This window comes from Lithobates pipiens, unplaced genomic scaffold, assembly GCF_037356315.1.
Source record: "Lithobates pipiens isolate NorthernLeopardFrog02 unplaced genomic scaffold, aLitPip1_a1.2 Scaffold_27, whole genome shotgun sequence".
Lineage (NCBI taxonomy): Eukaryota > Metazoa > Chordata > Amphibia > Anura > Ranidae > Lithobates > Lithobates pipiens.
In genome coordinates this window covers 230,403,292-230,418,277 of record NW_027507788.1, presented here as the reverse complement: position 1 = coordinate 230,418,277, position 14,986 = coordinate 230,403,292, and positions in this window count along the sequence as shown.

Below are 14,986 nucleotides of genomic sequence, written 5' to 3'. Positions count from 1 at the left end.
ACAGCCCCAACCCCACAATGCCTAGAAATAGATACAGCCCCAACCCCGCAATGCCTAGAAATAGATACAGCCCCAACCAAGCAATGCCTAGAAATAGATACAGCCCCAACCAAGCGATGCCTAGAAATAGATACAGCCCCAACCCCGCAATGCCTAGAAATAGATACAGCCCCAACCCCACAATGCCTAGAAATAGATACAGCCCCAACCAAGTAATGCCTAGAAATAGATACAGCCCCAATCCCGCAATGCCTAGAAATAGATACAGCCCCAACCCCGCAATGCCTAGAAATAGATACAGCCCCAACCAAGCAATGCCTAGAAATAGATACAGCCCCAACCCCGCAATGCCTAGAAATAGATACAGCCCCAATCCCGCAATGCCTAGAAATAGATACAGCCCCAACCCCGCAATGCCTAGAAATAGATACAGCCCCAACCCCGCAATGCCTAGAAATAGATACAGCCCCAACCAAGCAATGCCTAGAAATAGATACAGCCCCAACCCCGCAATGCCTAGAAATAGATACAGCCCCAATCCCGCAATGCCTAGAAATAGATACAGCCCCAACCCTGCAATGCCTAGAAATAGATACAGCCCCAACCAAGCAATGCCTAGAAATAGATACAGCCCCAACCAAGTAATGCCTAGAAATAGATACAGCCCCAATCCCGCAATGCCTAGAAATCGATACAGCCCCAACCCCGCAATGCCTAGAAATAGATACAGCCCCAACCAAGCAATGCCTAGAAATAGATACAGCCCCAACCAAGCAATGCCTACAAATAGATACAGCCCCAACCCCGCAATGCCTACAAATAGATACAGCCCCAACCAAGCAATGCCTAGAAATAGATACAGCCCCAACCCCGCAATGCCTAGAAATAGATACAGCCCCAACCCCGCAATGCCTAGAAATAGATACAGCCCCAACCCCGCAATGCCTAGAAATAGATACAGCCCCAACCCCGCAATGCCTAGAAATAGATACAGCCCCAACCCCGCAATGCCTAGAAATAGATACAGCCCCAACCAAGCAATGCCTAGAAATAGATACAGCCCCAATCCCGCAATGCCTAGAAATAGATACAGCCCCAACCAAGCAATGCCTAGAAATAGATACAGCCCCAACCAAGTAATGCCTAGAAATAGATACAGCCCCAACCCCGCAATGCCTAGAAATAGATACAGCCCCAACCCTGCAATGCCTAGAAATAGATACAGCCCCAACCCCGCAATGCCTAGAAATAGATACAGCCCCAACCCCGCAATGCCTAGAAATAGATACAGCCCCAACCCCGCAATGCCTAGAAATAGATACAGCCCCAACCCCGCAATGCCTAGAAATAGATACAGCCCCAACCAAGCAATGCCTAGAAATAGATACAGCCCCAACCCCGCAATGCCTAGAAATAGATACAGCCCCAATCCCGCAATGCCTAGAAATAGATACAGCCCCAACCAAGCAATGCCTAGAAATAGATACAGCCCCAACCAAGTAATGCCTAGAAATAGATACAGCCCCAACCCCGCAATGCCTAGAAATAGATACAGCCCCAATCCCGCAATGCCTAGAAATAGATACAGCCCCAACCCCGCAATGCCTAGAAATAGATACAGCCCCAACCAAGCAATGCCTAGAAATAGATACAGCCCCAACCAAGCAATGCCTAGAAATAGATATAGCCCCAACCCCGCAATGCCTAGAAATAGATACAGCCCCAACCAAGCAATGCCTAGATATAGATACAGCCCCAACCCCGCAATGCCTAGAAATAGATACAGCCACAACCCCGCAATGCCTAGAAATAGATACAGCCCCAACCCCGCAATGCCTAGAAATAGATACAGCCCCAACCAAGCAATGCCTAGAAATAGATACAGCCCCAACCTCGCAATGCCTAGAAATAGATACAGCCCCAACCCCGCAATGCCTAGATATAGATACAGCCCCAACCTCGCAATGCCTAGATATAGATACAGCCCCAACCAAGCAATGCCTAGAAATAGATACAGCCCCAACCCCGCAATGCCTAGAAATAGATACAGCCCCAACCCCGCAATGCCTAGAAATAGATACAGCCCCAACCAAGCAATGCCTAGAAATAGATACAGCCCCAACCCCTCAATGCCTAGAAATAGATACAGCCCCAACCAAGCAATGCCTAGAAATAGATACAGCCCCAACCTTGCAATGCCTAGAAATAGATACAGCCCCAACCCCGCAATGCCTAGAAATAGATACAGCCCCAACCCCGCAATGCCTAGAAATAGATACAGCCCCAACCAAGCAATGCCTAGAAATAGATACAGCCCCAACCCCGCAATGCCTAGAAATAGATACAGCCCCAACCTTGCAATGCCTAGAAATAGATACAGCCCCAACCCCGCAATGCCTAGAAATAGATACAGCCCCAACCAAGCAATGCCTAGAAATAGATACAGCCCCAATCCGCAATGCCTAGAAATAGATACAGCCCCAATCCCGCAATGCCTAGAAATAGATACAGCCCCAACCAAGCAATGCCTAGAAATAGATACAGCCCCAACCCCGCAATGCCTAGAAATAGATACAGCCCCAACCCCGCAATGCCTAGAAATAGATACAGCCCCAACCAAGCAATGCCTAGAAATAGATACAGCCCCAACCCTGCAATGCCTAGAAATAGGTACAGCCCCAACCCCGCAATGCCTAGAAATAGATACAGCCCCAACCAAGCAATGCCTAGAAATAGATACAGCCCCAACCCAGCAATGCCTAGAAATAGATACAGCCCCAACCCCGCAATGCCTAGAAATAGATACAGCCCCAACCCCGCAATGCCTAGAAATAGATACAGCCCCAACCTCGCAATGCCTAGAAATAGATACAGCCCCAACCTCGCAATGCCTAGATATAGATACAGCCCCAACCCCGCAATGCCTAGAAATAGATACAGCCCCAACCCCGCAATGCCTAGAAATAGATACAGCCCCAACCCCGCAATGCCTAGAAATAGATACAGCCCCAACCAAGCAATGCCTAGAAATAGATACAGCCCCAACCCCACAATGCCTAGAAATAGATACAGCCCCAACCCCGCAATGCCTAGAAATAGATACAGCCCCAACCAAGCAATGCCTAGAAATAGATACAGCCCCAACCCCACAGATATGCCTTCTAGGCTTAGTAGAAGAGTTAGCTCCCAGGATAGCAGAAAGAACTCTGATAGGACTTCTAATATTCTATGCCAGGAAAATCATCACTCTCTGCTGGAAAAAACATGCCCCGCCGTCCATGCCACTATGGACAACACATGTCAATGAAGTACTACCACTCTATAAGGAAACCTACCAAAATAGAGGATGCCCCAAAAAATATGATAGAGTGTGGGCCAGATGGCTAGCGGAGGCCTCCATGGCAAACGCAGACTGACTGAGCATATACATAATACCAATCTACGGGGGGATGGGAATTTGATACATTGGGTGATCTCTTTTTTTTTGTACTGTAATCTCTGCTATGGGTTTATTTGATATATATTATTGTCTCTTGGGTCTCCACAGAAAGATTTGATCCTTAAATATTTCAGTTGAGCCGGAGCCAATACAGCACTAGGTTGTTTTCTTGTGGACGTGCTACAGCTGTATGTCACTAATGATGGAAGCAGCCCAATTGCCGGCTGGCACTGACTCCTGCGTGGGTCTAGTGCCACGGCTGTGCCAGTTTACTGTTCTGTTTTATGTCTTCTACTCAATAAAAAGATAAAAAAAAAAAAAAAAAAAAGAAGTGGCGGGTCAGACAACAGAAATCTGACTTCTTCATAACTTACAATGCAGGAATATAACGCTTCCTCCTCTGCAGACGTCAGTGTTTGTATCAAAGAGAGAAACAAAGATTACAAGGTAACCACTTACTGATAACAATTCAAATAAACCTCCCAGACTCCGAGAGTCACGTCTGACTGTCAGAGAATGAAAGATGAAAAATCTACCGAGGGGGGTGGAAATCCAACAATGGCCACATCCATCACATGTATCATCCATCACATATATCATCCGTCACATGTATCATCCATCACATATATCATCCATCACATATATCATCCATCACATATATCATCCATCACATATATCATCCATCACATATATCATCCATCACATGTATCATCCATCACATATATCATCCATCACATATATCATCCATCACATGTATCATCCATCACATATATCATCCATCACATATATCATCCATCACATATATCATCCATCACATCTATCAGATGTATTATCCTATCATCCTATTATAGGTATCCTCCTATCAGATGTATCCTCCTATCAGATGTATCCTCCTATCAGATGTATCCTCCTATCAGATGTATCCTCCTATCAGTTGTATTCTCCTATCAGCTGTATCTTCCTATCAGATGTATCCTCCTATCAGATGTATCCTCCTATCACATGTATCCTCCTATCAGCTGTATCCTCCAACCAGATATATCCTCCTATCAGATTTATCCTCCTATCAGATTTGTCCTCCTTTCAGATCTATATTTGTGCTCCCAGTAGCAGTGTAGTATCCCAGTAGGGTGTGTCGGAGGGGCTGAGGTTGTTCTCAGAGGCAGAAGAGCAGAGCTTCCAGTCTACCAAGTGGCTCCAGGGGGGGTAGCTCTACCGTCACATCACCAAATCTCACCCAAAATATCCTGAGACTAGGAGTCGGGTAGCAGTGCCTTAGATCTCACACTGCAGATATACAGCTATGAGGTTGAAGCTACAGGAGTACAAATTATTGCCCATTGGTGGGGGGGCAAAGCCATAATATTAGTCATGGGGGAAGGAGGGGGGGGGGCAACTCTATATTATTCAATCAAAAGTAATCCGAAATTTGCTGCAACACTTCACCTTCATGGATCCTTCAATCAAAAGACATCACAGACAGTGTGGGGTGCAGCAAAAGTTGACGCATTTTTCGCTGTGACTAGCACTTACTCATAACCTGATTGTGAGCCAGCTCTTCTCATCCAACATCAGTACCTGACCTCACATATGGGAACAAATACTCACCGACACCCTCCAAAATCTTGTGGAAAGCCTTGAAAGAACAATCGAGGATGAAACGAGGATGGCAACTCCATATTATTGGCCATAGTGGGAGAAGGCAACTCCATATTATTGGCCATGGTCGGGGAAGGCAACTTCATATTAATGGTCATGGGGGGAAGAGCAACCCATATTAATGGCCATGGGGAGCACGGCAACTAAATATTATTGACTATGGTGGTGGAAGACAACTCCATATTATTGGCCATGAGGGGCAAGGCAACTCCATATTAATGGTCATTGGGGGCAAGGCAACTCCATATTAATGGTCATTGGGGGCAAGGCCACTCCATATTAATGGCCATGAGGGGCAAGGCAACTCCATATTAATGGTCATTGGGGGCAAGGCAACTCCATATTAATGGTCATGGGGGCATGATAATTAAATATTATTGGCTATGGTGGTGGAAGACAACTCCATATTATTGGCCATGAGGGGCAAGGCAACTCCATATTAATGGTCATTAGGGGCAAGGCAACTCCATATTAATGGTCATTGGGGGCAAGGCCACTCCATATTAATGGCCATGAGGGGCAAGGCAACTCCATATTAATGGTCATTGGGGGCAAGGCAACTCCATATTAATGGTCATTGGGGGCAAGGCCACTCCATATTAATGGCCATGAGGGGCAAGGCAACTCCATATTAATGGTCATTGGGGGCAAGGCAACTCCATATTAATGGTCATTGGGGGCAAGGCCACTCCATATTAATGGTCATTGGGGGCAAGGCCACTCCATATTAATGGTCATTGGGGGCAAGGCAACTCCATATTAATGGTCATGGGGGCATGATAATTAAATATTATTGGCTATGGTGGTGGAAGACAACTCCATATTATTGGCCATGAGGGGCAAGGCAACTCCATATTAATGGTCATTGGGGGCAAGGCCACTCCATATTAATGGTCATTGGGGGCAAGGCCACTCCATATTAATGGCCATGAGGGGCAAGGCAACTCCATATTTATGGTCATTGGGGTCAAGGCAACTCCATATTAATGGTCATTGGGGGCAAGGCCACTCCATATTAATGGTCATTGGGGGCAAGGCCATTCCATATTAATGGCCATGAGGGGCAAGGCAACTCCATATTAATGGTCATTGGGGGCAAGGCAACTCCATATTAATGGTCATTGGGGGCAAGGCCACTCCATATTAATGGCCATGAGGGGCAAGGCCACTCCATATTAATGGTCATTGGGGGCAAGGCAACTCCATATTAATGGTCATGGGGGCATGATAATTAAATATTATTGGCTATGGTGGTGGAAGACAACTCCATATTATTGGCCATGAGGGGCAAGGCAACTCCATATTAATGGTCATTGGGGGCAAGGCCACTCCATATTAATGGTCATTGGGGGCAAGGCCACTCCATATTAATGGCCATGAGGGGCAAGGCAACTCCATATTTATGGTCATTGGGGTCAAGGCAACTCCATATTAATGGTCATTGGGGGCAAGGCCACTCCATATTAATGGTCATTGGGGGCAAGGCCACTCCATATTAATGGCCATGAGGGGCAAGGCAACTCCATATTAATGGTCATTGGGGGCAAGGCAACTCCATATTAATGGTCATTGGGGGCAAGGCCACTCCATATTAATGGCCATGAGGGGCAAGGCAACTCCATATTAATGGTCATTGGGGGCAAGGCAACTCCATATTAATGGTCATTGGGGGCAAGGCCACTCCATATTAATGGCCATGAGGGGCAAGGCAACTCCATATTAATGGTCATTGGGGGCAAGGCAACTCCATATTAATGGTCATGGGGGCATGATAATTAAATATTATTGGCTATGGTGGTGGAAGACAACTCCATATTATTGGCCATGAGGGGCAAGGCAACTCCATATTAATGGTCATTAGGGGCAAGGCAACTCCATATTAATGGTCATTGGGGGCAAGGCCACTCCATATTAATGGCCATGAGGGGCAAGGCAACTCCATATTAATGGTCATTGGGGGCAAGGCAACTCCATATTAGTGGTCATGGGGGCATGATAATTAAATATTATTGGCTATGGTGGTGGAAGACAACTCCATATTATTGGCCATGAGGGGCAAGGCAACTCCATATTAATGGTCATTAGGGGCAAGGCAACTCCATATTAATGGTCATTGGGGGCAAGGCCACTCCATATTAATGGCCATGAGGGGCAAGGCAACTCCATATTAATGGTCATTGGGGGCAAGGCAACTCCATATTAATGGTCATTGGGGGCAAGGCCACTCCATATTAATGGCCATGAGGGGCAAGGCAACTCCATATTAATGGTCATTGGGGGCAAGGAAACTCCATATTAATGGTCATGGGGGCATGATAATTAAATATTATTGGCTATGGTGGTGGAAGACAACTCCATATTATTGGCCATGAGGGGCAAGGCAACTCCATATTAATGGTCATTGGGGGCAAGGCAACTCCATATTAATGGCCATGAGGGGCAAGGCAACTCCATATTAACGGCCATGGGGAAGGGCAACCCATATTAATGGCCATGGAGGACAAGGAAACTCCATATTATTGGCCATGAGAGTGGGATACACACACAAAGAAAGCACAAGAAAAAACAAAAAATCTGCGCCAAATACAATAATTACTAAAAATTATATAATTATAAACAATAATTTCATGCAATCAAAAAATGATAACCAATAGTTTCCAATATTAATAATGTCCCCATCGGTTAATATCATTTGCAGAAGATGACTTCCATATAGCAACAGTTCATTCACAAACAAGGGGTTACGGCAAAAACAAAAAACAAAATCCTCTCTGGTAATCCTTATTACAACACCACGGTGATTCCACATAAGAAGTGAAAGGATGCCCGACCACCGAGATGCAAATGTGCTTACCAGACGGCAAAGAGTAAGGAACATTTAAATGTAATTCATCCGCATCCTTAGCATTAGACCAGGAACTAGGGATCACCCTGGAACGGACCCTCTAAACCGTCACTCAGATCTCCCAGACTCCACACTCCAACCATCGGCTAGGTATATCACTATGGTAACTCAAAAATAAGGGAAGCCGCCCATAGTGTAAGACCGATTAAACATTTTATTAAAATCACTAAATTATTGCACTTACAAGAAAAGTTGTATAGATCGCTTGGATAAAAACAAATAGAAAGCCATTGACGTCATCTATGACGAAACGCGTCTGAAAAGGCACGCAGTGATGCCACCACCCCATACGAGGGGTGGACGGGCTCCCAAAAAACACTGGCCGGCTTTCTGTTTGTACAGGCTAGTAGCCAATAGCTTTGGTCTAGGAATTTGATCTGAGCATGCGTGGCACTTTGTCTCTACGCACAATCGCACAAAGTCTGATAGGATCACGTTGTCGGAAAGTTTTATAGCCCAGCTTTAAAACTTTGTCAGACGGATATTCCAACCGAAACAGTCCGATGGAGCCCACACACAGTCGGATTATCTGACAACGCGGTCCGATCGGACATTTTTCCGTCGGGATGTCCGACCGTGTAGTACAAGGGCTCAGACGACTCTATATTGACTTGTGACTCAAGTGTTCTTTGAGAGACCGTGCATGTAACCACACCACCCAAACACCCCTAACGGGAACTGTACTGGGGGAGGGGGGGGGGGCAACCCTTATCCGTTTACAATACGGCTGTTACTGATTAAAAATTTTGTGTTTGATTAATCTTTTTTTTTTAATCGATTAATCGACTAATTTTGATTAATTATAACGCAATACAGAGCCAACTACTTTTATCTGATCTCCTTGCATTGCAGCTCTGCATTAGTCAGTGGTAAATGTGGTATACACTATATACAATCACCCGACACTAGTTACTTTCCACAATCCATGACTTGACTTCACAGTCCACACAAATACGTTTTACATTCAGTCTGTAGCACTGACGTAAGTAATTTTTTTTTCCACAGTAGCGAGACAATCCCTCCCCCTCCGGTCTAATCACTCTCATCTTATGGCATGGACCCCTATGCGATGGTCATGCCAGCGGGTATGAAAAGGGTTAACGCGGACCATAAACTTCTCTCAGGTCTCCTTAGATCTCAGCAAAGACACCGGGTCGTGGGTAGAAAGAAAAGATCTCAGTGCTCACCGCTTACGTATGAGATTTCATTGTTGTGTTCAAACACAGCATGTGAAGCCGACAATCGTGTTCGTTCCGTAGGGCAGCAGCGGGTGACGTCATGCGTAGCTCCTCCCCCGTATGCATTGCGTTCAATCAGAACTTCAACGTCACCGGAGCCCAATGACGTTGATGTCCGTGATGTCACCTGACCTCCGAAAGAACTCTTTTGATCGATCAAAAAAATTTATCGATTAATAGAGGAATTCATCTTTAATTTCCACAGCCCTAGTTTACAATATTTCAATTTGCTGGTCTCTGTTTTTTTTTTTTCCTCCCCCCCCCTTAAAAAAGAATAAAAAAGGGGGTAGGATACCGATATCAAATCTCAAGTAGCCAAACAATAATACAAGTAATCAAGTCTAATCTGAGGATCAGCATTAATCATACCAATGGTGTACAACCTCTGGTGAATGGCAAACATGAAATAAGAGCGAAAGCAAACAACTCATTACATATCGAGTTAATAAGAGTAAATCATACTGGATACTTTCAAATTCTTCAGCATACATATATGGGGTTACCCCAGGGGCGGACTGACCATTTGGCTACTCGGGCACTGCCCAAGGGCCCTGGGCCACTAGGGGGCCCCATCAGGGTTTCCAGGCTCAGTAAAACCAGAGACAGTATGTAAAAATCTGTATTTTTTTTACATCTGTCCAGGGCCATCTTTAATATTGATTGGACCCTGGGCAAAACTTTTCTTGGGGGACCCCCCTTCCATGCAGTTTCACTCTCCACCTGCTCTCAGACATACAATAAATAGCAGCTAGACTCAAAATCAGTTTACTGAATCAGATCAGGCAGCTATTGCGATTGATTGCCAGAGGTTACAGTGTATCATTACCGCTCACTAACTGGTTGCTAGAGGTTACAGTGTATCATTACCGCTCACTGACTGGTTGCTAGAGGTTACAGTGTATCATTACCGCTCACTGACTGGTTGCTAGAGGTTACAGTGTATCATTACCGCTCACTAACTGGTTGCTAGAGGTTACAGTGTATGATTACCGCTCACTAACTGGTTGCTAGAGGTTACAGTGTATCATTACCGCTCACTGACTGGTTGCTAGAGGTTACAGTGTATCATTACCGCTCACTGACTGGTTGCTAGAGGTTACAGTGTATCATTACCGCTCACTAACTGGTTGCTAGAGGTTACAGTGTATCATTACCGCTCACTAACTGGTTGCTAGAGGTTACAGTGTATCATTACCGCTCACTAACTGGTTGCTAGAGGTTACAGTGTATCATTACCGCTCACTAACTGGTTGCTAGAGGTTACAGTGTATCATTACCGCTCACTAACTGGTTGCTAGAGGTTACAGTGTATCATTACCGCTCACTGACTGGTTGCTAGAGGTTACAGTGTATCATTACCGCTCACTGACTGGTTGCTAGAGGTTACAGTGTATCATTACCGCTCACTAACTGGTTGCTAGAGGTTACAGTGTATCATTACCGCTCACTAACTGGTTGCTAGAGGTTACAGTGTATCATTACCGCTCACTGACTGGTTGCTAGGGGTTACAGCACACATTACAGATCACTGGTTAGTTGCTAGAGGTTACAGCACATGATTTCTGCTTGTTAATTGGTTGCTAGAGATTACTGTGGATATGACCTCAGGGGGGCGTGATATACATATCAATGCTGCCGGCCGCCTCTATTTACATATGAATGCCGGTAATTTACATGTAAACACAGGGTCTGTAGGAGAGTCATCTGTACATAACAATAGGGCAGAGCTGGGCAGCATTAGTAGCAGCACTTCACACTGAGATATTGGGACACAGCACAGGACTAAAACTTCAAGGGGCGAGGAAATTTAAACCAGGATAGTTGGCAAGTATGAAGCAGCTGCTTTGGGCCCCACAACAATGACAAGGCCCAGGGCAGCTGCCCCTTTTGCCCTGCCTTAAAAACAGCCCTGCATCTGTCCCTGAAATGTCCCTTACCAACATCCTTTATTACATCTGGAACCACAAAAAGGTGCGTCTAAAGGGAGTTTCCTGGAATCTGATAATTGTCTCATGCACCCCCAATGGGATGTAACTGTGTATGAGTGTGACTTGAGTCTTATCATAGAGCAGTTCATGAAATGATGGTCCTCATGGTTGTAGACGGTGCTGCAGTTGTCTACTTTGTTAGGGGGTGATATATACAATCGAATGCGAGGTGCTGGACTAAAGCAGTAGATAATATTATTAGGGTCTCCAGGTCAAGCTATACGGGGTCCGACAATAGGGTAGAATATGCAGTCAAACTTCTAAAATGTAGCCAGCAGGACCGCTGGGGACATTATTAATATTGGAAACTATTGGTTATCATTTTTTGATTGCATGAAATTATTGTTTATAATTATATCATTTTTTTGTAATTATTGTATTTGGTGCAGATTTTTAGTTTTTGTTCTCGTACATTCAGAGTAAGACTTTAACTATTATACTGAATGGATATTGGTTTCCCGCAGACCTTAATCCATCTCTTCTTCCCTTTTCCTTATTTTGATAAAATATGGTTAAAGATGAAGATATTTCACATACTATTAATGGGAAAACTTTCATTTTTGAGTGGAATTCCACCTTAACGATCACTGAGACCCAAAGATACGTTGGACGTGGTTTTCGGTATTCGCACGTATTTTACTGAATGCTGGTCTTCATCACAATTCTTTATCTATCTCTAATCTATGGTGACGTAAGAAAACAAACATTCTGATTGGATGATTTTATTGGCAGATCTTTCTTCTTTTTTTGGACTTTGATGCATTGTGAAGGGTGTGATTCCCGAGAATTGTGACTCTTCGATATTGGAACGCTACACGTCTTCTGCTTTATGGTTATGAAGGTCTCCACTGGTTTATTTACACAGCCGAGTGTCTCTTATTCCATTGTAAAGGTCAGACTTTCCCTAATTCTTTAATACGATTTACTTCATTTGTATTGGCCAAAGAAGTAGAGAAGACAATTAAAGCGGGAGTCCGCCGTTTTTTTTTTTTTTTTTAAAAGCCAGCAGCTACAAATACTGCAGCTGCTGACTTTTAAAAAAATGACACTTACCTGTCCAGCACGCCCGCGATGTCGGCACCCGAAGCCGATCTTTCGATCGTCTCTCGGGTGCTGCCGCCGCCATCTTGGGTATGGGAATCAGGAAGTGGAGCCTTTCGGCTTCATTTCCCGGTTCCCTACTGCGCATGCGCGAGTCGCGCTGCGCAATAAGGATGGTCCCCGCTGTCTCTGGAATCCATGTGTTTCCCAGCAGGCAGCGGGGGACCTTCGGAAAGGGGCGTGGCTTCTGCAGAATCTACGCCGGAAGTGGGTGCAGATACCTGTACTGTACAGGTACCTGCACCCCCCTCCCCCCTGAAAGGTGCCAATTGTGGCACCGGAGGGGGGGAGGGTTCCAATGAGCGTAAGGTCCACTTTAGGGTGGACCTCCGCTTTAAAGAAAATCCGGTCTGCTCCACAAGGATTCCATCCAGGGGCGGATCCAGAGTCTGGTGTCGGGAGGGGCACTGCCAGAAAATGTGTTTTTTTTTGCAGGCAATTTATTGGCGAAAATGGGGGGTGTTGGCGCCTTAAATCGTCCTGTCACCATGGTTGTTATGGTGTCAGGATGATTGAAGTGCATTATTTCTATTATTACATGAAATGGTTCAACTCACCATAATGCAGAATCAGTGGGAGCCCTGAGCGTGTCACCTGCCACCAGTTGCTGATTGTCACTTGCCTGCTAAGGTGGTGTTTCGCTTGTCTCTTGCTTTGTCCCACCCAGAGTCAGGCAGCAAAGAGATGATGTAATCTCCCTTCTGCCCGTACTGCCTGCACAGTGAGGGGGGAAGTTACTGCAGGTATGCAGGGCGGGCGCGGGGCGGTGAGAGATGATGTCATCTCTCTGCTCCCCCGCACGGCTCACTAATTGGCCAGCCACCCGCTCACACACCTAGCCGCCCAGCTGACCGCCCGCTCTCTAGGCCGCCCACCCGTTCACACACCGAGCCACCCGGCACCTCTCCCACCCGCCTCCCCGTAACTAATTTCTCAGGGGGGGGGGCAATTGTCCCATTACCCCCCCCCCTGATCTGCCCCTGATTACATCTGAAAGTGGTTGTAAACCCTTACAGACCACTTTGACCTACAGGTAAGCCTAGATTAAGGCCTAGATTAAGGCTTACCTGTAGGTGCAAGAAATATCTCCTAAACCTACACGGTTTAGGAGATATTTGCAAAAAACAGGCACCACTGTCTACGGCGCATGCACCGTAGACAGCAGCACGCAGGTGCACTGAGCATGCCGCTGCTAACGACGATCATGCCGTTAGTAGCGGCTATCCGTGTGCATGACCGGGAGTGACGTCATCGCGGTTCCGGCCAGTCACAGCGCCAGAGCCGCGATACCCGGAAGGAAGATGGATGCTTCGTGGAAGAGGGGACAGCGGTGACATCGCTGACTCCTGTGTCAGGTAAGTGACACATAATAGCCTACTATGCGATGCGATGCGATGCGATGCGATGCGATGCATAGTACTCCATTATGCTTTACCTTTGCAGGGAAACAAAGAGGAAGTAACACCCATCAGGATTTACTTCCTCTTGAATTCTGCGCAGAGATAAAAGACACAACGTAATGCAGCTTTGTAATAAATATATCATTAGATGGATACAAGCAATGTGAGGACCTGAATGCGACCCGGTATCAGCCTCGTGCAGTCCCTGTACAGCAGAGCTGGAGTGTGAGAGGAAGAAGCAGCATGAGGAGCCAATCAATTCAAGAAGGACACTGATAGGAGAAGAGAGCAGAATGAGATGAGATGAGCTCATCACTGTGCTGCTTCTCCTTTCACTGTCCAATCACAGGCTGGGGGCAGGATAAGGGAATAGGTTGAATGATACTGGCCATCAGTGGTGTCGCTAGGTGGGGTGGGGGGGGGGCCATTTGGTGCTATAGCCTCAAATCTGGGGCCCATAGCCCAGAGTCTCTCAGAGTTGGCTGTAACCATGGCCTCTCTGCAGGCGGGCCGTGAGTGCAGCGGACAGCACCAGAGAGCTGGGCAGGTGAGAGAGCAGAGAGATGACATCATCTGCCCTCTCTCTGAGTATGATGTAAGGAGCGCTTCTCTTGGGACTCTGATGTAAGGGGGGCTCTCTGGGGACCCTGATGTAAGGGGGGCTCTCTGGGGATCCTGATGTAAGGGGGGCTTCTCTGGCGATCCTGATGTAAGGAGCGCTTCTCTTGGAACTCTGAAGTAAGAGGGGCTCTCTGGGGACCCTGATGTAAGTGGGGGGCTCTCTGGGGATCCTGATGTAAGGGGGGCTCTCTGGGGATCCTGATGTAAGGGGGGCTTCTCTGGGGACCTTGATGTAAGGGGGGCTCTCTGGGGACCTTAAAATAAGGGGGGGCTCTCTGGGGACCCTGATGTAAGTGGGGGATCTCTGGGGACCCTGATGTAAGGGGGGCTCTCTGGGGACCTTGATGTAAGGGGGGCTCTCTGGGGACCCTGATGTAAGGGGGGCTCTCTGGGGACCTTGATGTAAGGGGGGCTCTCTGGGGACCTTGATGTAAGGGGGGCTCTCTGGGGACCTTGATGTAAGGGGGGCTCTCTGGGGACCCTGATGTAAGTGGGGGGCTCTCTGGGGACCCTGATGTAAGGGGGGCTCTCTGGGGATCCTGATGTAAGGGGGGCTCTCTGGGGATCCTGATGTAAGGGGGGCTTCTCTGGGGATCCTGATGTAAGGAGCGCTTCTCTTGGAACTCTGAAGTAAG